Here is a 23,526-nt window from a genome sequence, read left to right on the forward strand (position 1 = left end):
TTACACCAATCGAGGCACCTCCCAGGACAAACATGGCTACGGGATAAAACCATTAAGAAGCCCTCTGCTTGTGATTTGGTCATGCCAGCCGCACAAAACTGGTCAAGGTGACAGCTGAGTTAGCACTTTTTGGGGAGTCCTGCCCATGTTCCAGCTGTTGAAGGAACCCTGTGCCCCTGGGGTCCTGTTTTTATCCCTACAGAGTAGAAAGCATGGAGACTGTCTACACAGGATCTGATGGGGCAGTCTGTCTGAAGCTGACCTCAGGCTTTCCAACTCTAAAGTCCAGGACTTTAGGGACGCCTGGGTGACTTAGTTCCTTAAGCAGCTGCCTTCGGCTCAGGTCGTGATCCCGGGGTCCTGGGATCGAGTCCCACATCTGGCTCCTGGCTCAGCAGGGAGCCTGCTTTCTCCCTCCCACTCTGCCTGCTGCTCTCCCTGCTTGTGCTCTCCCTCTCTGTTAAATGAGTAAAGAAAACCTTTAAAAAAATAAAGTCCAGGACTTTAGGTAAAAGGCAGGTTTTAGTTTTTAATGATTTTTTAAATAAATTAATTAATTTATTTATTTGACAGACAGAGATCACAAGCAGGCAGAGAGGCAGGCAAAGCAGAGAGAGAGAAAGAGGGAAGCAGGCTTCCTGCGGAGCAGAGAGCCCGATGCGGGGTTTGATCCCAGGACCCTGAGATCATGATCCGAGCCGAAGGCAGCAGCCCAAACCACTGAGCCACCCAGGCGCCCCACAACTTTCTTTTTCAATTGGATTTTGTCCTATGTATTTTCTCTCCAAACAACCAGCTCATTTTAGGACCAAGTTACTTCCTTTTTCCCTCAATAAAGTGGATTCCGATTGCCTATACCTTTCCTACACATCCGCTTTCCTACGTACAGCATTGTTTTCCTCATCATTTCCATCAGGCTTAATGACATGTTTTAGAATTTTATCTCTTGGAAACCTTAGTTCTGGTGAAAACTAACCAGTTGTGAGCAGCGAGTCACACCAGAATTCTTTAGATGGCAAATTTATAAACACACTCACTCATTTCTAGAAACATACATTTTAGTGCCTTCTCAGCGCAGTAGGCAGTGCGTCAGTCTCATGAAAACATACGTTTTCCATAGTACAATCTTTCAGTCAAGCACAAAGCGTATTTACTTACAGACCTGAGTACATTCAAGCCAAATACAAACCTACATTCGAATAATCAGGGCTTTAGTATTGTATTTTATTTGGAAAAGGCCGATATCCCGTCAATTTAACCCAATTTGACATCTAATGTGGCAAAACTTCAAGCCTTCAGGTTACCAAAGACTTTGAAGTCTACCTTAACAGTCACCCATGAGAACTTTCTGGGACGGACGAAATTGCGCGTGATGTCGAGTCATCTTTCCGCTGACTCATCCCAGCAGTGATGCGCGCTTAGGGGAGTGTCAGTCAACCTTGGTAGCCTGAGTTTTCTAATGCCGAGGACTCCACAGACATGTGCGCCTTAATGAAACTAAGAGACTGACCTGGGCGTCGACCAGTGAGCTCCCCATGGTCCGCTCTTACCTGCGGCCCCAGTGGGGAAACCTGAATTTGGGCAACGTGAGCCCAGGAAGGGGTGCTCTAGGCTTCTCCAAGGCGAGGGAAGGGGTCGGAGGCACAGCCTGGTGTGGAGCCGGTCCTGCGGGCTGTACCCGGGGGCGTCCCCGCGGGAGGGGCCGGAGGGGTGAGGCGCCCAAAAGCCCCGAGCGCAGAGTCTCAAGCCCCTCCGCTCCGACAGACCCGCGTCTGCGCCTGCGGCCCTGCGGTGGGCGCCGACCAGCCCTTGCCATCCGAGCGTTTCCCGCGGGTTAAAAGGCGTCCCAAGGGCGCCGTGTGGGGACTGAGAGAAGGGCCGTTATCGGGAAGACCCCCGAGTTCCCGGCGGCGTCCCGTGCGAGACACGGCCCGCGCTCCCTGCTCACCAACGGGCCGGACGCGTCTCTGCTTCTCCGGCGCATTCTGCTCCGCAGCATGGGGCCGGTGAACCTGCCATTTTGAACCTATGGGAAAACCCAGAAAAGTTCTACAACGGGAAATTACCCAGGGTTGGCATTTGAGTAGCCAGCAGCGGGCACTGGCGAAGAGTAGGAAGGAGACCATCGCGTCTACGCAGCGCTCCGACGCGGGTCCTCCCGACAGCCGTCTTCCCTAGGAGGCCGCCCCCACTGGGGTTTTAGTTCAGTCCGGTGCTGGTTTCGGCTGCCCCTCAGTGGAGGTCCCATGGCCAGAAGCCGCTAGACCCGACACGTGGAGGGGATCACAGGAGCCCAATGAGGAAACCACCTGCCACGGGAGTCTTAAGATGGGAGGTGCCCTGGTGGCCTAGGTGGCCGTCCTGTGCTCAAGACAGACAGCTCTGTGTGAGGACAGGAGGCATACAGAGAAGACATCAAGTGTCTGGGTCTTCTCATTCCCAGGCAGGGTCCTAACTCCCAGCCAGAAGGTGGGCTTTCTCCTCCCCGTAGAGGACTGCATGTTTCCGTAAGACCCTACTCTCTGAAGAGCCCCCGGAACGAAAGTAAAAGAAAAGAGGGAGCAGCTCACCAAGTTTGCACCAGGGCTCCAAGTCCAGTGAGAGGACAAGCCCCACGTCGGGTGCCAGAATGATGTGGGGCCGTGAGCCGACGGTCAAGAAAGAATTCTTGAGAGGCACCTGGGTGGCTCAGTGGGTTAAGCCTCTGCCTTCAGCTCGGGTCATGGTCTCAGGGTCCTGGGATCGAGCCCCGCATTGGGCTCTCTGCTTGGCGGGGAGCCTGCTTCCTCCCACCCCCCAACCTCCACCTGCTGCTCTGCTTGCTTATGATCTCTCTCTCTCTGTCTGTCAAATAAACAAATAAAATCTTTTAAAAAAGAGAAAGAATTCTTAAGGAATGTTTGGTGCTAAAGGAGCTTCCATATTAGCACAGGGGCAGGATCCGTGGGCAGAAAGCGCTGCCTCAGCTGCAGGAAGCTGCTGGTTATCAGCTTGGTGGAGGGGCAGGGGATGTGCAGGGACTCTCAGATCCTGAATGCCTTCTGGGAATTTCTACTCCTAAAACTGCTTTCGTAAGATTTCGCTGCTGCTTATCACTCAGTTGGATGTTAACTGTGGTGCTTAGGGGTCAGTTGGAGACGCACAGGTCATCAGGAGACCCTTTAAAAATGTAGCAACGAGGGGCTCCTGGGTGGCTCAGTGGGTTGAAGCCTCTGCCTTCGGCTCGGGTCATGGTCTCAGGGTCCTGGGATCGAGCCCCGCATCAGGCTTTCTGCTCGGCAGGGAGCCTGCTTCCTCCTCTCTCTCTCTCTGCCTGCCTGTCTGCCTGCTTGTGATCTGTGTCTGTCAAATAAATGAATAAAATATTATAAAAAAAATGTAGCAACGAGCTCGTGTTTGATCCTTATCGGAACGACGTGGGCTATACAAGGGGCAGGCTTCTGGGCTGCGTGAGAACGTGGTTCTGCTTCTGTCTCACTGCCCGGACACTGACACCAGCCTGCGTCCATTCACAGATGCGGGGGCCCAGTCTGAAGGATGTTACCCACTTTTATGAAACTAAACGAAGTATCTACTACATTTCTGAGTGGGACATCCGTCACAGCACCCTCAGCGCACTACAGAAGCAGGTTTGCATCCCACGGCCCCGCACTTACACTCCGAATCTTATACCCGAAAAGAGCTGAAAACAGGTTTGGGAGAGGGGTAGTGGTCCACCTGGGTTTAGGAAGCCTTACTCCATGGGCACAGGAATTTCAGAATCCGGTTCCCCATGGAGTGACCCTTTGTCCAGAGCGGAGGGGCACCTGGGCCAGCGGGGCAGAGACAGGAGGGCCTGGTGTCCTGCAGGGCGGAGGCCGGTCAGGGATCAGCCCCGGAGGGAGGGAGGCCTCCAGTTCACTGCGTTGTTGTTCTGGAGCCTGGTTGGGAGCTTCCTAACTGTAATCTGAAACCAGCCCCCGTAGTCGAGGGGCAGAGAGAGACCCCAAGAAAGGCGGGTCCCCCCAGCTTGGTAGAGGGCTGTTTGCCAAAGTAAAGGGAACTTACGAGAAAGGCGTCTGTGGGGCTGCAGCAAGCTGAGTGGGTCCCCTCACCCGCCCTCCAGATCTTTATAGAGAAGCCTTAACTGTGCTCAGTCTCCATGCCGCGTCCCCCTCTCAAGGCTGTGCCCTCTGGACAGCCTCTGGGAGCCCAGAAGGCAAGCACAGCGCACACTGCAAGGACCGAGGAAGGGGGAGGAGGCTCTGCGCGCCTGCGTCAAGGTCTTGGGACATCTGGAGGTCATGTCTCTTCTTTTTACATTTTCTTTTTAAGATTTTACTCATTTATTTGAGAGAGAGAGAGGGAGAGAGAGAGAGAGTGCCAAAGCAGCGGGGAGGGGCGAAGGGAGAGGGAGAAGCGTACTCCCCACTGAGCAGGGAGCCCCAAGGTCCCAGGACCCCAAGATCATGACATGAGCCGAAAGCAGAAGCTTAACCACTGAGCCCCCAGGCACCCCAGGAGGTCATGTCTTTTTTTTTTTTAAGGTCATGTCTTTATGATGATTCCCCCAACATCTTTGTTTAAGAAGAAACACCTCACCGGTGATGTCACCACATGTGGTGAAGGCGCTGGGAAAGGAATCCAGCTCAAGTCCCCTCTGCCACCCTAGCCGTGCTTACAGGCCAAACTCTCAGGGGTCTGCCACGTCCCTAACTCTGTTTTCCTAGGTCACGGTGCCCGCCATTCTCAGGGAGTAGACCCCAACTACACAACAACCTCTTCTCTAACGTGAGCACACCTGCTTCCCAGAGGAGCCCTGGACAGAGCCCCGGGGAAACTGCAGCCATGGCTTGGTGGGGGTGGGGGGCGGTCTTGGAAGGCCCGCTGTACCTGAGCAAGAGTTGAGGGAGGGACACCCAGAAGACAAGTTGACCAACGTAAAGCCATTTTGGTTTTAGGCTAACCCTTAATATAAAAGTCATCAGGTCATGAAAAGAGTCACAAGATCGGACTCAAGGAGAACGACTGGACCCCACTCCCTACAGCAGTGAAAGCCAGAAAGGCTACACATGCTCCAAGTCGTTCCCTGTAGGTATGGCCCCAACTCTAAGACAAAGGAAAAACTCACCTCCATGTAAATGATGAACCCAAAGTGAAAGGGGAAGCTCCTCCCTGTAGGGTTAGCTCATTGAAACAAAACAGAAAACAGGGGACCTGGGTGCCTCAGGTCATGATCTCAGGGTCTTGGAATGGAGCCCCACGGAGGCCTCTGCCATCACTTGATTGAGTGCACTTGAGAGTCTCTCTCTCTCTCCTTCTGCCCTTTCCCTCAGTAAATAAATGTATCTAAAAACAAACAACAACAACAACAAAAAACCCAAAACCACGACTTCTAAAGCCTTTGGTTAGAGGCTAAGGGAATCCCCTTCCCCCCTGCGAGGAGAGACCACCTCCTTTCTCACCTGTATGCTTAGTAAATCCTTGTCCCTTTCTCTAAATGGCTTGCCCTTGGATTATTTTTTAAAGATTTTATTTATTTATTTATTTGACAGAGAGTTAGAGAGGGAACACAACATGGGGACTTGGAGAGGGAGAAGCAGGCTCCCTGCGGAGCAAGGGGCCCCATGCGGGGGCTCAATCCCAGGACCCCGGGATCATGACCTGAGCTGAAGGCAGAGGCTTAACAACTGAGCCACCCAGGGGCCCTTGTCCTTGAACTTCTTGCACAAAGACAAGAACCCTCTTGGTGAGAGACCTGAGGCCCGCCCTCCCAGGGCCTTGCCCCTCTGGCATCGTAACTGAACCCAGTTCCTTCTCCCCACTGGCAGCAAGGCCACCTACCCAGTCTCTGAGCGCGCAGCAAGGACAGGAGTTGGTAAGGAGGTCGCCCAACCACCGGATAGGAGGTGGCCTGACGTCTGCCTGTCACGAGTGACAGTAGAATGAATCCGTTGTCCATCCAAGGACATTACCTGGGAGGGATAAGACACCCAGAGAAGGGGGGGAACATGTTGTAAATCACAGACGGTGAGACTGTGTCCACCGGAATCCACAAACAGCGCTTGGGTCGGAGAGCAGGACCCGACAAGGCCTGGCTGAAGGCGCGCCGACCCCACCGACATCACAGCTTCCGCTAACGCAGCGATGATGCTCGGCGTCACGAAGGACCGCGACGCGAGCCCAAACCACGTCGAGATGCCCCTTCCCCGCCCGGGTGGCTGGAATCCAGCCGCGGGGAACCGGCGCCGGGCGGAGACCCCGGAGGCCTGACCCCCACCTCCGCGCCCCGTGATGGCACCGGCTCCCGGGCTGCGCTCCAGCACGCGGGACAGGGGCTCCGTGCCCTCGCCCAGGCGGGGACCACGGACAGCTCCGTTCCGCCGCGTCCAGATCGGGCGCCGCACGCGGGAGGCTCCGCGGGGAGATTAAGTCGGATTCCGGGGGCGGGAGGGCGCGGGCGGGTCGGCGGGCGGGAGTCAGCCGGGTGGGGAGCCGACTTCCGGCAGGCAGGTGAGACACGTGTGGAGCGCCGGCCTGTCAGTCAGGATGCGGGAGGCGGGGCCTGGGAGCGCGGCGCGGTCTTGGATCCCAGGGGCGGTGTCGGGAGTGCCGCCCAATCAGAAGGTAAAGGGCCGCAGGCTGTCCTATCACGGCGTGACGAGCTCCGGTCCCGGAGGAATGTCCAATCAGAGTTGGGGGCGGTAACTCCGAATCCTCGTGCAATCAGGTCGTAGAACCGGAAGTATCGCCCAATCGGAGCGCGGCTGTAATCCGCCCAATCAGACCTGAGGGAGGTCCTGGTCGGTGTGGCTCAGGGGCGCAGCGGGCGGAGCTCACCGGCGCCCAGCGGCGCCTGCGTGGGTCTGCGGCGCAGGACGCCGGGAGGCTCCGGAGCCGGATCCCGAGATGGTGAGCGCGGGGCCCGCAGCGTGGGTCCCGCCTGGTGCGCTCCCCCGGGGTGGGGGTGGGGGTCTCTCCCTCGGGCCGGGACGAGCGCGCGCGGCGCTGGGCCGCCCCGGACGGCCGCGGTGGGTTTCGCTTGCTGCGGAGCCTGCGCTTCTCGGTCCGGTCACTTCGGGACGACAGGGCCCGACGAAGGGTGTGCAGCCGCCGAGAGGCCGCGGGACCGGAGCGGGCTGCTGCGCGGGGTACCGTTAGGGGGACTTTGGCTGCATGTAGGGGCCCGGGGCTCCTGCGGGTCCGTCGGAACAGGCACGGGGCGCGCCGAGCGGTGCCCGTCGGGCCGCGGCCGCGCATCCGGCCGCGCTCGGTCCGTGTTCGGGGCTGACACCCGTGGGCGTGTGTCTAAGCCGCCTCTTTGCCGAGACCGTGACAGACGCGCTGCAGTTCATTGCGTGATTTGGGGACGTTTTGCTGAAATCCTTCTGCAGAGGCGGTGACACCCGGTGCCCCTGTGTCCCGCCGGCAGCACAGGCGGTGCGAGTGTGGTTTTGGCTTCGCCGTCCCGGCCCCTGGCTTCCGGCTGGGGACCCGGCTCGGACCGCCTGTCGGCTCCGGACACCCACTCCCCGCGGAGGCGGCGGGAGGTGGCCCAGAGCAGTTGGTACGTGTTCCTGCGTCCCGGGTGCCGGAGCCACGGCTTCCCTGGGGGCCGGGGGCGGAGCCGCGGACAGGATCGCGCCGCCGAGGTCGCTGTTGGGAGCGGGGAGGGGGCGAAGGGCCTCATGGGAGAGCCGGTGCGCCCTGCAGGGGGCCTGGGGCTGGGACCTGGGGACGGACCGCGGGCCTTTGAGTACTTTCTGAGCCGCCAGGAGAGATTCATTGTCTCTGATAGCCTTTGGCTCTTTCCAGGCCTGGGGGACACTTGGTCTCTGTGTGCCCTTTGTGCTCGTTAAGGAAGGAGGGTTTTGTTGTTGTTGTTGTTGTTGTTTTTTTTTTTTTTCTTTTTTTTTTTTGGGTTGCTGTTCTGGTTTGTTTGTTTGTTTTCCATTTCTTTGTGATTCCAACAGACTGGGAGGTGCCGGGAGGGTGGTTGGAGGCGGCCCTGCTTGGAGGGGAGAAAGTGTTGGGCTCCGCTCTCTAAGGAACCAGACTGAGATGAAGTGAAAGTTATGCAAAACTTTGCTCTCTGTCAAGCATTAGACGTCAGACTGACCGGTCAGGGCCGTCTCCGGAGAGTGCGACCCCAGCCCGATCCCACAGGCTGGTTTTATAAAGCAGAACCGCAGACCTCGAAGTCCGTGGCTTCTAGTGTTAGGGCGCTGACCCCCGGAATCAGACCTGGAACCCATACCAGGAAGTACTGGCGCGTTTATTCTGGAATGAAATCTGTGGGTATAAACAGCACCATGGCTACCCAGGCAATATGGAGTCGCTCTGGCCAAGCAGGCCCTACTAGTTAAACAGGTTTTAACATTAAATCAACCATAACCTTTCCCCCCTTTTCTTTGGAGGTTAGTCAATTCCTCCACTCCTCCTGAACTGCAAGCAAAGCAGGCTCTGCTGGGGGCCTTAAGGAAGTTAGTGAAGACAGTCCGGACTGTTCCGGTCCATTGGGCTGTTTTAGGCCGATGATGTGTCCCCTGGCTGCTGCTGAGTAGGAACAGGGTTAAAAGTGACCAAGTTATGAAACCCTTTTGAGTCTTAGTTTTAGTCCACACTCGGTGGGGTCCACCGGCAGTGGTTCCCATTTCTGGGGGGTGTCCTTCCTTGCTTTTGGCTCGTTTGACGTGACATGTGTGAATCCAGGCCCTGATGTCTTCTACTTTTACTGCCGTGGGGGTGGTCAGGATGACAGGGAATGGTCCCTTCCAGCGAGGTTCCAAGTCTTGCACTTGGTGGCGGTGCATCCAAACCAAGTCTTTGGGTTCGTAAGGATGGGGTGTTATCTCCATCTCCATCTCGGTGTGGGCAGTCCGGATCCCTGCGTGGCTCTTTTTAAGACAGACTGTAGCGCCTGCAGTGACTGGAGTACGGACTGATCAGTCATTTCCACTAGGGCAGCCTCTTGTAGCTGTGAGCAGAGTGGAGGGGGGGGGTGTCTCCCGAACATTATTTCAAATGGGGTCACCTTGTTTAAATAGGGGGCGCATCGTGCCCCGAGGAGGGTGAAGGGAAGGAGAGCCACCCATCCACCACCACTCTGCACAATTAACTTTGTCAAGGTTTTTCTAGAAGTCCGTTTTATTTTTTTTTACTTGTCCGGAGCTCTGGGGCCGGTAGACACAGTGTAGTTTCCAATCAGTGCCCACGGCCTTGGCCAGTGCCTGTGAGTCTGAACTCACAAATGCAGGGCCATCGTCTGACCCAATTGTGGGAGGCAGCCCAAACCTAGGAATTATTTTTTTTAGCAGCTTTTTGGCTACTATTCCTGCCATCTCATGTTTGGTGGAAAAAAAGCCTCTACCCAGCCTGAAAAGGTATGCATAAAAACTAACATATGTTTGTGTCCAATGGGTTCTGTTATTATTCCTACAGAATATTAGGCAAGGTCGTCTAAACGAGCTATTGTGCAACTTCTCTGAAGTTTCCCTCAAGTTGTTGGGCTTAGGTAAACAAACATTTAAAGACAATAAAATCTAGAACTTAATATCCACAGAGGTGTGTTACTGAAATATAATTTTTCTTTCTAAAATAACCCTCATTTCCAGAGATAGCCAAATCAGGACTAATTTATTTGAAAAACAAGTCCAGTTTAACAAACTTGGCCTAATTATTTACATGAGCTCAGCAAGAACGGTGAGTGATTATACAGATCTTTTAGAATCTGCTTTGCTGGGACTTTTTATAAGGAATCTCTAGGTTGAACTTTTTAGTAGCCTTTCCAGGCCAGAAGTGAAGGCACATACTTGCCATCAGACATGCCTGTAATACCTGTCAGTTTGGGCAAATTCCTCTTCCGAAAAAACCCAAAGCATCCCGAGGTTCCTGCACCTGCCAGGAAGTGACATACTTTACTCACCTGGTGAGGCTGCTGGGAAATTTGTAATCAAGGTATCAGGCCAGCAGTTTCAAGGGGCTTTATTGACTCCAGGTTTTATAAAGTCAACCTTAGTTCCTTTAAGCTGTCTGGGTATATCTGACATTCCAGTCAAAGCCTTGGTAAAATACCCACTGTTTTCAGTGGTGTCCTCTTACAGGGAGAACAGATTCTTATTGAACTTATGCAAATGACCGATTGCCATGGAAGAAAGAATACTTGCTGAGACCTTTGGAGCTTCAGAGGGTTCCGAGAGAGAGAAAAGTCAAATACTTTGATTTGTTTACAAGTAAATATTTTTACATTTCTGTAAGTCACAGATAACTTAAGAAAAAAGTTTTCTTAGTCTGGAAGAGCAAACATTAGAGAACCAGCAATGTTTAAAATAACAGATACAACATTATCATCTTTTGGTTCATTTACTCCCATTACTAATTCTGGTTTAGTCTGAATGCAGCTTTTACTTAGTTCTGGAATTTTTTATCCATTTCAGTTTTAGGATTTTTTTAAACAAAAAAATACCTGTATTTGTCCTGGAAGTCCTTTATATGAATCTCTTTTAAGGTAAAACTTCTTTTACAAGAGATTTAAAACAATTATAAGTGACAAAAACTCAGAATAGATATGGTTAAAGAGCTGAGGAGATCTAGAGTTTACAGTGTAACCGGCAAGAAAATCAGGTGACTTCTGTGGCACACAATATTTCAATAATTACAATATCAAGCGATGACCTTATTAAAAGGTTAAAACTTTAGGAAATGCATAGCATTTCTATAATAGTTATAGCATTTACCTAAATGTAACCCAAGGTTTATCATTGGTTTAGTAGTACTTCATGAGTAATTTAACATACCAAGGAAAAGCCTTAGGAGTCAAAGAGATCTCATTTATAATTTAAACCTTATTGACAATTGCTAAAATCTAAGTTTTTTTTTAAAAGATTTTATTTATTTATTTGACAGAGAGAGAGATCACAAGTAGGGAGAGAGGCAGGCAGAGAGAGAGGGGGAAGCAGGCTCCCTGCCGAGCAGAGAGCCCGATGTGGGGCTCGATCCCAAGACTCTGGGATCATGGCCTGAGCCGAAAGAAGAGGCTTTAAACCACTGAGCCACCCAGGTGCCCCTAAAATCTAAGTTTTTTAAAGCAATGCTTAAATAGGATTACAGATGTTTAAGATCTGATAAAACAAAACATAGAAACTGGTTTCTCTGCACAGGCAAAGAGCAAACCATTTACATTCTCTTCTTAACAGCAGATCAGTTACTCTAAGAAAACTTTGGTTTTTTGAAGAGAGAGAAAGCAGACTTTTTATACCAGTGTCTTTTTATTCACATAATAGTCAACTTTTACTTGAGTGGATTACCAATGTAGATTTGCCATGACACAGGGCTTTAGTCTTCCTTTTTAAAATATTATGCCTTATTTGAGCAGAAACATTTTACAGGAAAATATTTATTAGTCTTTTTTTCCTTCTTGTGAATAAAACCATCAAAACCGATCTAATATGGTCAAATTTTCAACATATTTCATTGCTTTCTTTCAAACCTGTAAACCATGGCAAATAAAAGTAACTTTCCCCAAGCCTTCTAAAACTTACTGTATACCCTCAAGTTTCATTTTTATTATCTCTTTTCATGTTCTGGTGCAACCAGACATTTTCACTTTAAGACAAAACTACTACTATCTTAGGTCCTCTTTTTGTGTGTGTGTACAGTTTTTCTAAACTTACTATCAGTCATCAGTCAACCGTCTTCCCTCTGGCTTTTCAGACAACATTAAAACTTTTAATAAAAATCTTACGGCATTTCTCTTTTGGTAGTCTAGAATACATGGAGTCATTTCATGTGTATCTGCCACTCTGATGTGCTACATTTTAAAATTCATTTTAATCTTAGTCCGTCCTGACCATACCTAAAATTTCTTTTCTGAAGATTTTCTTCACAAACCTTGTGTAACTTTTTTTGCATTTAGGTTTTGTCCAAAGCCATCTTCTTTCAAACAACCATCTCATTTAGGACAAAATTACCTTTTATCTTTAACAAAATATCTTCCCATTTCTTATCTTTTTTATGTATCTACTACTTTTTTACATACAGAGTTGCTTCCTTTATTTCCATCAGTCTTACAGTTAGCAGAATGTTGTACCCTTAGAAACACTTCAGTCTCTAGTGATAGCTAAGTATTAACCAATTGTGAACTGTTATAACAGAATTTTTTATATGGCAAATTTATGAATCAGATAAGCACAAAACATGTTTACCAACAGATTTAAATATTCTTAGTTTTTTTAAAAAAATATTTTATTTATTTATTTGACAGAGAAATCACAAGTAGATGGAGAGGCAGGCAGAGAGAGAGAGAGGGAAGCAGGCTCTCTGCTGAGCAGAGAGCCCGATGTGGGGCTCGATACCAGGACCCCGAGATCATGACCTGAGCCGAAGGCAGCAGCTTAACCCACTGAGCCACCTAGGCGCCCCAATATTCTTAGTTTTTTTGCAGTAAGAAGTCAAAAGCACAAACCTAGTTCCAGTAATTAATGATTTAGTATTTTATCCCATTTGATTAAGATTGTAGATATCCATACTTTAATTTCATTTGTCATCCAACCAAAGCTTTAAACTTTCAGGTTACCAAAGACTTTGAAGGCTATTTTAACAATTACTCATTAAAACTTTGAGACAGACAATTAACCATCAGTTCAGTTATTTCTTTGCTAACAGATTTTAACAAATAACATGAGCTTACTTGACTTTCAGTAAACTTTGAAGTTTCACGTTTACTACTGTTAACTTTTTTTTTTAAGATTTTATTTATTTATTTGACAGAGAGAGATCACAAGTAGGCAGAGAGGCAGGCAGAGAGAGAGAGAGAGAGGAGGAAGCAGGCTCCCTGCTGAGCAGAGAGCCCGATGCGGGGCTCGATCCCAGGACCCTGAGATCATGACCTAAGCCGAAGGCAGCGGCTTAACCCACTGAGCCACCCAGGCACCCTACTGCTGTTAACTTTAAAGACATGGGTATCTTAATTAAACCAACAAACTTAACTTAGTTTAAATACTGATTTACATTCCCCGTGGACCCACTCCACTTTGAATGTTTACCTGAGACACAGGTGGGAAGATCTGGAGTGGGAGGTATTAAGTCCAGGGGCTGCTCTTCTTGCTTCTTGATAGTGAAGAGGGAAGGAGCCGTGGTGCAGGAAGCACCGAGGATGGTCTAGAGGCCAGTCATGCAGGCCGCACCCAAGTTGGTGCAGAAACAGAAGGGGGAGACAGAAGAACAAAGTGCCGCCAGAAGGCAGAGGAAGGGTTTCCAGTTTTAGAGCTCATCAGCTTCAACAGAGGAGCAGATGCCATGCTTTCCTGCCAGCAAGGGGGGGAGGGTTTAGGCAGTCCATGTCTGGCCAGAGAAGACAGGGACTTTGCTGGAAACAAAGGGAGTCCCATTTCTTTAAACAGAACAAATAACAGAACAGACAACAAAAGACAAGACAGACCCAGCAGCCTGACCAGTATCAAGTCTAAGGGTGTGCAAGATGTAATCCTAACTCAAAACCTACAACCTGCAGCTGATGGGGATTTTCTTGGTCCCCTGAACACCTAGAGGGACTCGAACCCCCTAGCAGGTCACCTGGCTGCCTAGGGGGACTCGAATCCCCTGGCGATCTACCAGTGGTGGGATGTGGCATCCCCGCATCCACTCCAGCCCTGGGAAGCAATGGTGCGTCCAGCTTCTCCCTGGTGGGCTACACCCCTGGAGCTCCACAACCAGACAGACAGGATCCTGAAGAATGGGGTCTTGAGATCTTACCTCTGGAGGCTTTTCCCAGATATTCTGATGCTGGCTCAGTACTCGTCGTTTGATCTCGGACGAGCCCCCAGATGTTGGGGTCCGTTATCAAAGGAACGAAACAAAGTGAAAGTTACACAAAGCTTTGTTCTATGCCAAGCATTAGAAGTCAGATTGACCAGCCAGGGCCGCTTCCGAAGAGAGCGACCCCATCCCGATCTCACAGGCTGGTTTTATAGAGCAGAACCACAGACCTCAAGGTACGTGGCTCGTATTATTAGGGTGTTTAGTCTGGGAATCGATACCCAGAACCAATACTAGGAAGTACTGGGGCATTTATTCCTGGAATGAAATCTGTGGGTATAAACAATAACATGGCTACCTAGGCAATATGGAGTTGCTCTGGCTAAGCAGGCCCTACAATTAAACCGGTTTTAACATTAAATCAGCCCTAACAAAAGTAGCTGGGGGCCTAAAAATGACCTCTTTCTGGTCACCACCAACCCTCTGAGCTCACAGAGGGACTCACCATGGACCTGTAACTTATCCAAACTGGTGTCACTCCTTGGTGAGTCAGAATTGACACCAGGTTGAGATGTCCCCCTGAGAGAACTATGGATTGGCAGAGGCAAGGTCTCAGGGAAGGGCTTCCAAAGCGTCTGATCCGGGAGGCAGGGTGGATGGATCTTTCCCTTGGGACGCCTTGTCCTCCTCTGTAGAGGTGGGCTGAGGTGGGTTTCCAGTGCCTCATGGGGGCAGCAGCCCCTGCTCTGAGCCACTCACCCTTGCTGCTCCTCCCGAGTGTGTTCTGGGGAGGCTCTTGCTGCCCAGTGAGGCCAGCGTGGGTGACACGACTTCTGTCCTTGCCGTGTGTCCATTCTCGATTGTGGGCGAGTTGGGGCCTTGGGGGTCAGGTGGTCCCCACATTCATCCCGGGTCAATGTGGGCACCGCAGCTGCAGTCAGTCTAAGCGTAAACCGGAGTAAACACTGACATGCGGGTGCGGGGGGAGGAGGGGCTGGTGCTGTCAGTGGCGGGACATTAAAATTGATGAGCAAATGCCAGTGTGGTGCATGTGTCACCCGTCGGGACAGATGCCTGTCACCCGGCCCCGGGAGCTCTCTGGCTAGGCTCTGTCCAGCTCAGGGCGGACCTGGGATCTGCTGGGGAATCACACGGCGGTCGCTTTGATCCCTGCTGGGGTGGACACTGTCATCGTGGGGTTCCCCTTCTAGGGCAGTGTCACCTTTGATCTGTGCATCTGTGGGTTTCTTCTGCTTCCTTCAAGCTCTGTGGACGTCCGTGCAGTCTCATTTCCGTGCGTTGCCTGTGTTCTGTCATGCTCAGGGGTTCGCGTGTCTCTCTGTGTCTGCATGAATGGGCTCCTCGTGTGTTCAGTACACTTGCACGTCCCCGTACCACCACCACCCCCCCCCCCCCGCGCAGACCACCCTTCTGTGCTGTGAGAAACCCCTTCCGTCGCTGGGGTCACACGCACCCCTGCGGGCGCTTCCCCCACTGTGGTCCCCTTGTTTCGGGGACGTGGAATGCGCAGGACTGGGCTCTGGTTCGTGTATGTGTCAAGGGAAACCATCCCTCGTTCCCCTGCACATAAGCAGTCTTCAATGCCCCGTGTCCACGCCTCCCCGTGGCTGCCCCAGCCCCACCCCACCTGATACCCCTTCCTCAAATCCAGGGCCTATGCATATGTTCCGCTGTTTTCCGACAGGCCGTGTGTCCGTCCTCTGTCAGTGCCAACAGTTCTGATCACTCATTAAAAATGAAGCTGTCGGTTACTTTACCCCCAAACTGGATTTACTCTCCAGTTGCGGGAACTGCACTTGGGAGCATGTAAGGTCACAAAACCACAGGCAGAGGGCTCTGTGCAGAGGAGAGGGGGAGGGGTGGCTGTGGAAACAGAGATCTGGGAGGAAACTGGGAGTGGGAAGCCCAGTGTGGGGGGTGGGCTCATCGGCTGGGTGGCGCTGGGAGGTGGAGGCCTGTCTCCTCTTTGGATCCCAGGGAGAGTCGTGGATCTGAGGGAAAGTTGTGTGGAGGTACAGGGTGCTGAGCTTCCTCCTGGGTCCCCGGTGCAGATGAGGGCCCAACCCCAGGGCGCCCCTGTTGGCCCCATTACTGTCATCTTCGCACATGGTATGCAGGTCTGGGCAGGGGTGCAGTGAGTCCCGATGTGTCCCTCGCATCCAGGACCCCTTCCCTGCAATGTGGCTGCTTGAGGGTCAGGGTAGATTATCGCCGTCCAGCAGCGATAATAACGACCCTCCGTCCGGTTGGGTTTCAAAAAAGCCCTTTATTTCATATGGCCATCGCTTATATAGGGGAGCTAAGCCAATCAGCATAGACAGCGATATGCATCCACCAATCTTAAGCTTGTTACCAAGTTCCCACAGCCTAGCAATAGTTCAGCAGCCAATAGGTAGTGCTTCCTGTTTACGATCAGTCACTCTAGACACACCTTCTGGCAAATCGCCAGGCGCCATTTTGCAAAGCTCTGCGGTTGACGGATCTCTGGGCCCCTGGAGCATCCGCCTTGGCCAGTTCCCCCTTTTTGTTTTATGGTAGAAGGAAAGACTCAGCAGGGGTCGTGCCTGTCTTAGGTTGTCGCAAGGCCAAGAATATCCTTACCCATCATTGGATCATGATGCTTATAGGATCATGTCCTGTCTTAGGTTGGTATATTCCGCCTACGATCTTACCCGTCTTTGACTACCGATCCAGCATACTGGGCCATACCTGGGGCGACTGTCCGGACTCGATGGATAACAGAGCTTGTTTGATGGCAATGGTGTCTCTTTTACGAATCCTCATCGTGGGGCAAATGCACCATAAGCAACACACCACAGCGAATATCAGCAATCCACCCATGGATATGAACCCAAACCATTGCTTCCCCCATCCTACAACATTTTTCATAAAGGCAACAAATTGAGATGCTGAAGCTACTTCTACCTTACTGGCATTGACGTTAACAATATTAGCACGAAGCTGTATTGTCAGATTCTCGAATCTGGCACTCCAGTTGCCTGTAAGCATCTTGGATAGTTCCCCGGAATAATTAGCTGCTCGAGTGAGGTTATCATATGCAACTGGAGTAATGCAGAGTCCAGTATCTGAGCGAAGGCATCCTACAGTCAGTAGTTGTATTACAATGTCCATTTGTTCTTGTAGCAAGTCAATCCGCTGATTAGCAAAAAGAATACCCGCAGCGAGATGATCATTAATTTCACTCTGGGTTTGTAGATCTTCTGCAGTATTCGTAGACAGTTGATTAATCTCCTTGGCTGCAGGAATAGCAACGGCAAGTGCAGTAGCAGCGGCGGAGGCGGCAACAGCTGTCACCACGGCAGCGGTGATACCAAAGTCTCTTTTATGTCTCAGCAAAACTGGAAGATCTCCCTCTGGGAAAGAGACGGGCATAGGCAAAAACACTGGAATACGCATTACCATAGCAAATGAAAAGCCTGTAGCATTCCAACATTGTGTAAGGAAGCAAGTGTTCAACGTACAGTTCAACTTATTAGAAATGGTTGTACTGTTACTGACAAGAAACATAAAAGGGGGGCGAATACAAACAGGAGTAGGCAAAAACGTGATATTTTTAGAACAAGTTTGCACTTCTACACTCGTTTCAAACTTTTGGGAAAAGTTGTGCTTTTAAGAGGAGTTACATAATAAATTAGTAGTTAAGAGTGCGGGGTAAGTAGCAGAGGAAAAGGAAGACATTAAAGGGAGTGGATAGGGCCAGGCTTTAACAATGGCCCAAAGGGTCTGTCCTGATGTCATGGTCAGGAGTCCGTAGATCATCATCAACCGGATTATCGTCACCATGGCTGTCGTCCTTTTGGGCTTCTGCCTCTTTTGGTGCCGAGTGCAAGACTGGCTTGACTAGCCGTTCAGGGACCCAAATAGGGGATGGAGCGTTCTCTGGAAAGACACAAACAGAGCCTCGGCTCCAGATTAGCACTTGGTCTGGGCCCTTCCATTGACCCGACAGAAGGTCCCTCCAAAGAACCTTAGGTTGAGAATTGCCTAGTGTGCACCAATGTCTTTCGGCGGCAGTATGCTGGTTTTTATCCACATTCAAGAAATTTAAAATGTAGAGGATAGTGGATAGTTTGTCTCTTGGGGATCGGAATTTATCTCCTATTCCCCCTTTTTGTTTAAATAAGGTATTTTTAATAGTTAGGTGGGCACGTTCCACTATGCTTTGACCCTGGGGATTGTAGGGGATACCAGTGACATGAGTGATTCCAAATGTAGCACAAAATTGTTTAAATGTAGTAGAGGTACATCCAGGGCCATTGTCTGTTTTTAATTGTTTTAGTATCCCTAGAACAGAGAACGAATGCAAACAATGTGCGATAACATCTTTAGTTTTTTCTCCAGAATGCAAGGAGGCCGTAATAAATCCAGAGAAAGTGTCAATGGAAACATGAATGTATTTTAAGAGTCCGAATTCGGGCATATGTGTTACGTCCATTTGCCATATGTGATTAGGGAGTAACCGCTTTGGATTGACTCCCAAAGAAGGTTGAGGGAGTAAGGAGACACAGCGTTCACAGGATTTAACTATATCGCGAGCTACAGCTTTAGTAAGTTTGAATTTTAATTTTAAGGTAGAAGCGTTCACATGGAATTTCTCATGAAAGGTTTTTGCTGCTTCTATAGAGTTAAATATATGTGGATCTTTAGTAGCAGAATCGACCAGGGCATTTCCCAACGAGAGGGGCCCAGGTAAGTTAGAATGTGCTCTTAAATGCCCTATTAAAAAAGGATGCTTTCTGTTCCAAATAAGAACTTGTAATGCTCTTAAGTAGGTATGTACAGAAGACTAGTAGATATAGTTCCTGCTGTTTCTAACAGAGATAGTGCATATACTACATATTTACTATCAGAAAATAAATTGAAAGGGCAAAAAGAGAATGCCTTGAAGACCTCAGTGACTGCTAATAATTCCACACGTTGAGCAGAGGTAGTGGGAAACAAAAATGTATTAATTTTCCCATCTGCCATAAAGGTGCCAGTTCCATTATTGGAACCATCAGAAAACACCACAGGGGCATTATCAATAGGTTTTTGGCTGGTTATCCTTGGGAAAATTTTGGGATGTTCTTTCCAGAATTGTAATAAAGGGTGGGAGGGATAATGATTGTCAAATTTAGCAGTAGTACTAGTCATGATAATGGCCCAATTAGAGGAGGAGTTACTCAAGAATTGAAGTTGGGGGGGCACCTGGGTGGCTCAGTGGGTTAAGCCGCTGCCTTCGGCTCAGGTCATGATCTCAGAGTCCTGGGATCGAGTCCCGCATCGGGCTCTCTGCAGCAGAGAGCCTGCTTCCCTCTCTCTCTGCCTGCCTCTCCATCTACTTGTGATTTCTCTCTGTCAAATAAATAAATAAAATCTTAAAAAAAAAAAAAAAGAATTGAAGTTGGGCAGGGGTGTAGGGTGTGATGATCAACGCGGGTGACGTCCCAAAGGAAGTGGTGGCTATTCTGATGGCTTTCAGAATTAGTTCAGCTATGGCCTCTGGGTAGCTACTCAAAACCTTAGCTGGGGAGTGAGCACAATGGACCCATAGCAATGGTCCTTCTTGCCAGATGACCCCAGTGGGGGAGTTATGGTCCACTAGAATAATAAAGCTCAAAGGTTTGTCAAGGTGGAATCGATCGAGTTGAGCAGCCTCCATAGCTTTTTCAATGATTCCGATGGGTTGTCTAGCAGCAAGAGTTAAGGTTCTAGGTGAATTTGGATGAGGATCTCCCTTTAGGATATCAAATAAGGGTGATAATTGAGAAGTGGGGATCCTGAGAAAACTCCTGATCCAATTTAGGTCCCCTAATAATTTCTGAAAGTCATTCAAGGTTTGGAGATAATCTAGTCTCAAGGTAATTTTTAATGGTTGGATAATTGTGGGTGTCAATTTTGAACCCAGAAATTCTTGTGTAGTACCTAATTGAACCTTTTCCGTGGCGATATGTAACCCTCTATATTCCAAGAGAATAGTTAATTCCTCATAAAGAGCCTTGAGTCAATCGCCATCAGGATGGGCAAGTAAAACATCATCCATATAATGATATATTATTAGATCGGGGTTTTGTTCCTGAAGCGGTTTGATGGTCGTCCATACAAAGATTTGGCATATAGTAGGACTGTTGGTCATGCCCTGTGGTAACACAGTCCATTCATATCTTTGATCTGGGTGGGCATGATTGATAGATGGGACTGTGAAGGCAAATCTAAAGGTACCTTCAGGATGTAGGGGAATAGAGAAGAAGCAGTCCTTTATGTCTATAATGATGGTTGGCCAATTTTTTGGTAGGGTGGTCAGTAATGGTAAGCCTAACTGTATAGGTCCCATGGGTTGTATGGTAGCATTTATCGCTCTAAGGTCATGTAGTAGTCTCCATTTTCCAGATTTCTTTTTGATGATAAATATGGGTGTATTAAAAGGAGACGTGGATGGTCTTATATGTCCTGCAGCTAATTGCTCCAAGACTAGTTGCTGGGACGCTTGTAATTTTTCTCGAGAGAGGGGCCACTGAGGGACCCAGACAGGTTTACTGGATATCCAAGTTAATTTGATATAGTCAGTGGCCCCTAATGAAAACCCAGACCCATCCAGTTCTCCTTTTTTGGGAGTTCAATCGGGTTGGTGATTCCTTGTTGATTATTCCCTAAACCTTTTCCCCAGATGTGTCCCTGAGCAAGCATAATTGTATTAGCTTGCGGGCTGCTAAATGGTATGTCCGATGTTAATTTTAGATCCATGCCTTCCATGACATCTCTACCCCATAAGTTTACAGGCAAGTGATCTAATATATATGGTTGAACTAAACCTTGGTGTCCTTCATCATCTCTCCAATTTAGTAAAGTAGCACTCCTATCAGGATTAGAGGCAATACCTAAGCCACGCAAAGCTTGGTCAGCCTTTTGTATTGGCCATGCTTTTGGCCAATCTTCCATTTTGATGATACTCTTATCTGCACCTGTGTCTAAGAGCCCTGTGAATGCTTTACCATTAATATGTAAAGTGGTCATTGGTCTTTCTCTTAGATTTAGCATAAGGAAGGCACATGGAGTCCCAGTAGATCCTAGGCCTTGATTACCTCTCTCTTTATTGCTGGCCGGGAAATGTGAATGTTGGCTGGGCAGAATTAGCAATTGCGCTATGCGGTCTCCAGGGGAAATAGAAACAATACCCCGTGGGGATGAGGCAAGAATTTTAATCTCACCTGTAAAGTCAGGATCAATGACTCCGGGTGTAATTTGTAATCCTTTCAGTGCGCTAGAACTTCTACCCAGTAGTAATCCTACAGTTCCCTCGGGTCGTGGTCCACAGACAGTAGTAGGGATTCGCTGAACTCCCATATCAGGAGTTAATATTGCTCTGGCGGAGGCACAGAGATCCAGTCCTGCGCTTCCTTTTGTTGCTCTACGGAGCTGGAAAGGGGATAGTAGCTCTGAGGGGATTGTCTGTATGGCCCCGTATATTTGTGGGCCCCGGGACTGTGGGCCCTGTTTTCCGTTTTCTGGCAGGGGATTCCCTTGGATATCTTGGGTGGATCTACAGTCGCTAGCCCAGTGATTTCCCTTTTTGCATCAAGGACATAGGCCAGGTTTTTTATTGACCTGAGGACAGTCCCGTTTTTTATGACCTGGTTTATTACATTGGAAGCAGAGACCAGGGGATTTGGTAACCTTTGTACCAGTAAAATTAGCGTAAGCCTCTGCCATGACATTAGTTTGGATAACTGATTCGTTTATGTCTCTACAGGCCTTTAAATAGGAGGCTAGGTCTTTGTTCTTCCAGGGTCGTATTGCTTCTTTGCACCATTTATTGGCTTGCTCATAGGCTAATTGCTTGACCAGAGGCATAGCCTGATCAACATCCCCAAAAATTCTAGATGCCATTTGGATAAGTCTATCTACAAAATCTGCATATGGTTCATTATTTCCCTGGATAACTTTTGACAATTGACCCTGTTAATCACCTGTGCCTTGTATGGTTTTCCACGCCCTAGCGGCAGCAGTAGCAATTTGCAAATACGCTGCAGGTGGAAAATAGATCTGATTTTGATTTCCCGAAAACTGTCCCGTACCAGTCAGCATTTCTAAATTCCAAGCTCCATTCCCAGCTCCCACATTACGGCGAGCAGTTTCCGTACAGTTATCCTGATTTGCTATTTTCCACATAAGATATTGCCCTCCAGACAAGCAAGCTCGCGCTAGATTACTCCAGTCTAAAGGTGTTAGGTTTTGTTCTGCGAGAGTCTCAAGTCTCGAGTAAGGTAATGGTATAAGCAGCCTGAGGGCCATAAGACATGACTGCCTCTTTTAGCTGTTTTACTTGTTTAATATCTAATGGCTGGTACATGCGATTCCCTTGCTGATCTTGAAAGACTGGTAGGGGGACGCCTGGGTGGCTCAGTTGGTTGAGCAGCTGCCTTCGGCTCAGGTCATGATCCCAGCGTCCTGGGATCGAGTCCCACATCGGGCTCCTTGCTCCGCAGGGAGCCTGCTTCTCCCTCTGCTTCTGCCTGCCACTCTGTCTGCCTGTGCTCACGCTCACTCTCTCTCTGACAAATAAATAAAATCTTAAAAAAAAAAGAAAAGAAAAGAAAGAAAGACTGGTAGGGCTAAGCCTAACTGTTGTCCTATTGAATTCCAATCAGTGACGTCATGTCTATCGTGCGAGCAGGCTCCTGGGCAGCTACAATTGATTTCAGGATTATAAGGTGGGGGAGCTGAAGGCTGCAACGGCTCACAAGATAAGTTGCTTAATTTTTTTGCTAATTCATCCCCCAAAAGCTCTTCTTCCTCTTTGAAGAGGCCCCTATAGTTGAGGCCTTCGATCGTTCCTCTTTTACTTCCTCCAAGACCTGTTCCCCTGCTTGTAGGCTTTCTTTTATAATCTCAGGGAGTTTGGGGCTAAGCAAACAGGATCGTATGAGAGCCCATATAGCGAGTGTGCCAGATGGAAGGGGTTTCTCTTCATCAACCTTCCTAAGATCCTCCCCTAAATGTTCCCATTGTGGAATGTTTAATAATCCTTCATCTAGGAACCAAGGGCTGACTCCTTCTACGGTGCGCAAGAACGCTCGGGCAGTTTTCATTTTCAAAGGAGTTCCATTTGCTTTTAGCAACTCCCGCAAAGGCCCTTCCATACGTATTCTTGAGACCTCTGAACCCATAGTATTTCAGAAATAAATAGTCAAGAAGCAAAGAAAAGACTAGTCTGCTATCGTCACTAAAACAGTGAGCTTTCTCAAGATCGTCACTAACACCAGTGAGCTTACGTTGCAATCATCACTATAATCAGTGAACTTTCCTAAAACTTCTCTGGCCAGAATTTTCTTCTAAATAAATTCATCACTTACCTCAGTGCACTCTTAGAAACGGAGAAAGGGGGCTCCCTGTACGGGCCACCCTTTATCGCCATCCAGCCGCGATAATAACGACCCTCCGTCTGGTTGGGTTTAAAAAAAGCCCTTTATTGCATATGGCCATCGCTTATATAGGGGAGCTAAGCCAATCAGCATAGACAGCGATGTGCATCCACCAATCCTAAGCTTGTTACCAAGTTCCCACAGCCTAGCAATAGTTCAGCAGCCAATAGGTAGTGCTTCCTGTTTACGATCAGTCACTCTAGACACACCTTCTGGCAAATCGCCAGGCGCCATTTTGCAAAGCTCTGCGGTTGAGGGATCTCGGGGCCCCTGGAGCATCCGCCCTGGACAGTAGATCCTGAAGGGGGCCCTGCCCTGAGATGGGAGAGCACCTGGAGGTGTCTTCTCA

At 49.4% G+C, this 23,526-nt stretch overlaps 1 protein-coding gene and 1 long non-coding RNA gene across 3 annotated transcripts in view; one reads left to right on the forward strand and one right to left on the reverse strand.

Moving 5' to 3' along the window:
- Window positions 1-23,526, forward strand: part of LOC309867484 (uncharacterized protein) — a 76,677-nt gene that overhangs the window by 36,150 nt on the left and 17,001 nt on the right. The gene's annotated exons all lie outside the window — the stretch shown is intronic.
- Window positions 537-6,630, reverse strand: LOC309867782. Of its 2 annotated transcripts, XR_014313312.1 has the most exons (3): window positions 5,824-6,630; window positions 4,048-5,328; window positions 537-3,843 (listed from the first exon to the last, which is right to left on the reverse strand). It is a non-coding gene; the product is annotated as an uncharacterized lncRNA (long non-coding RNA). The 2 variants fall into 2 exon arrangements; XR_014313313.1 differs by having other exon boundaries at window positions 4,048-6,630.

This window comes from Mustela nivalis (assembly GCF_964662115.1).
Source record: "Mustela nivalis genome assembly, chromosome: 1".
In the NCBI taxonomy this organism is placed as follows: domain Eukaryota; kingdom Metazoa; phylum Chordata; class Mammalia; order Carnivora; family Mustelidae; genus Mustela; species Mustela nivalis.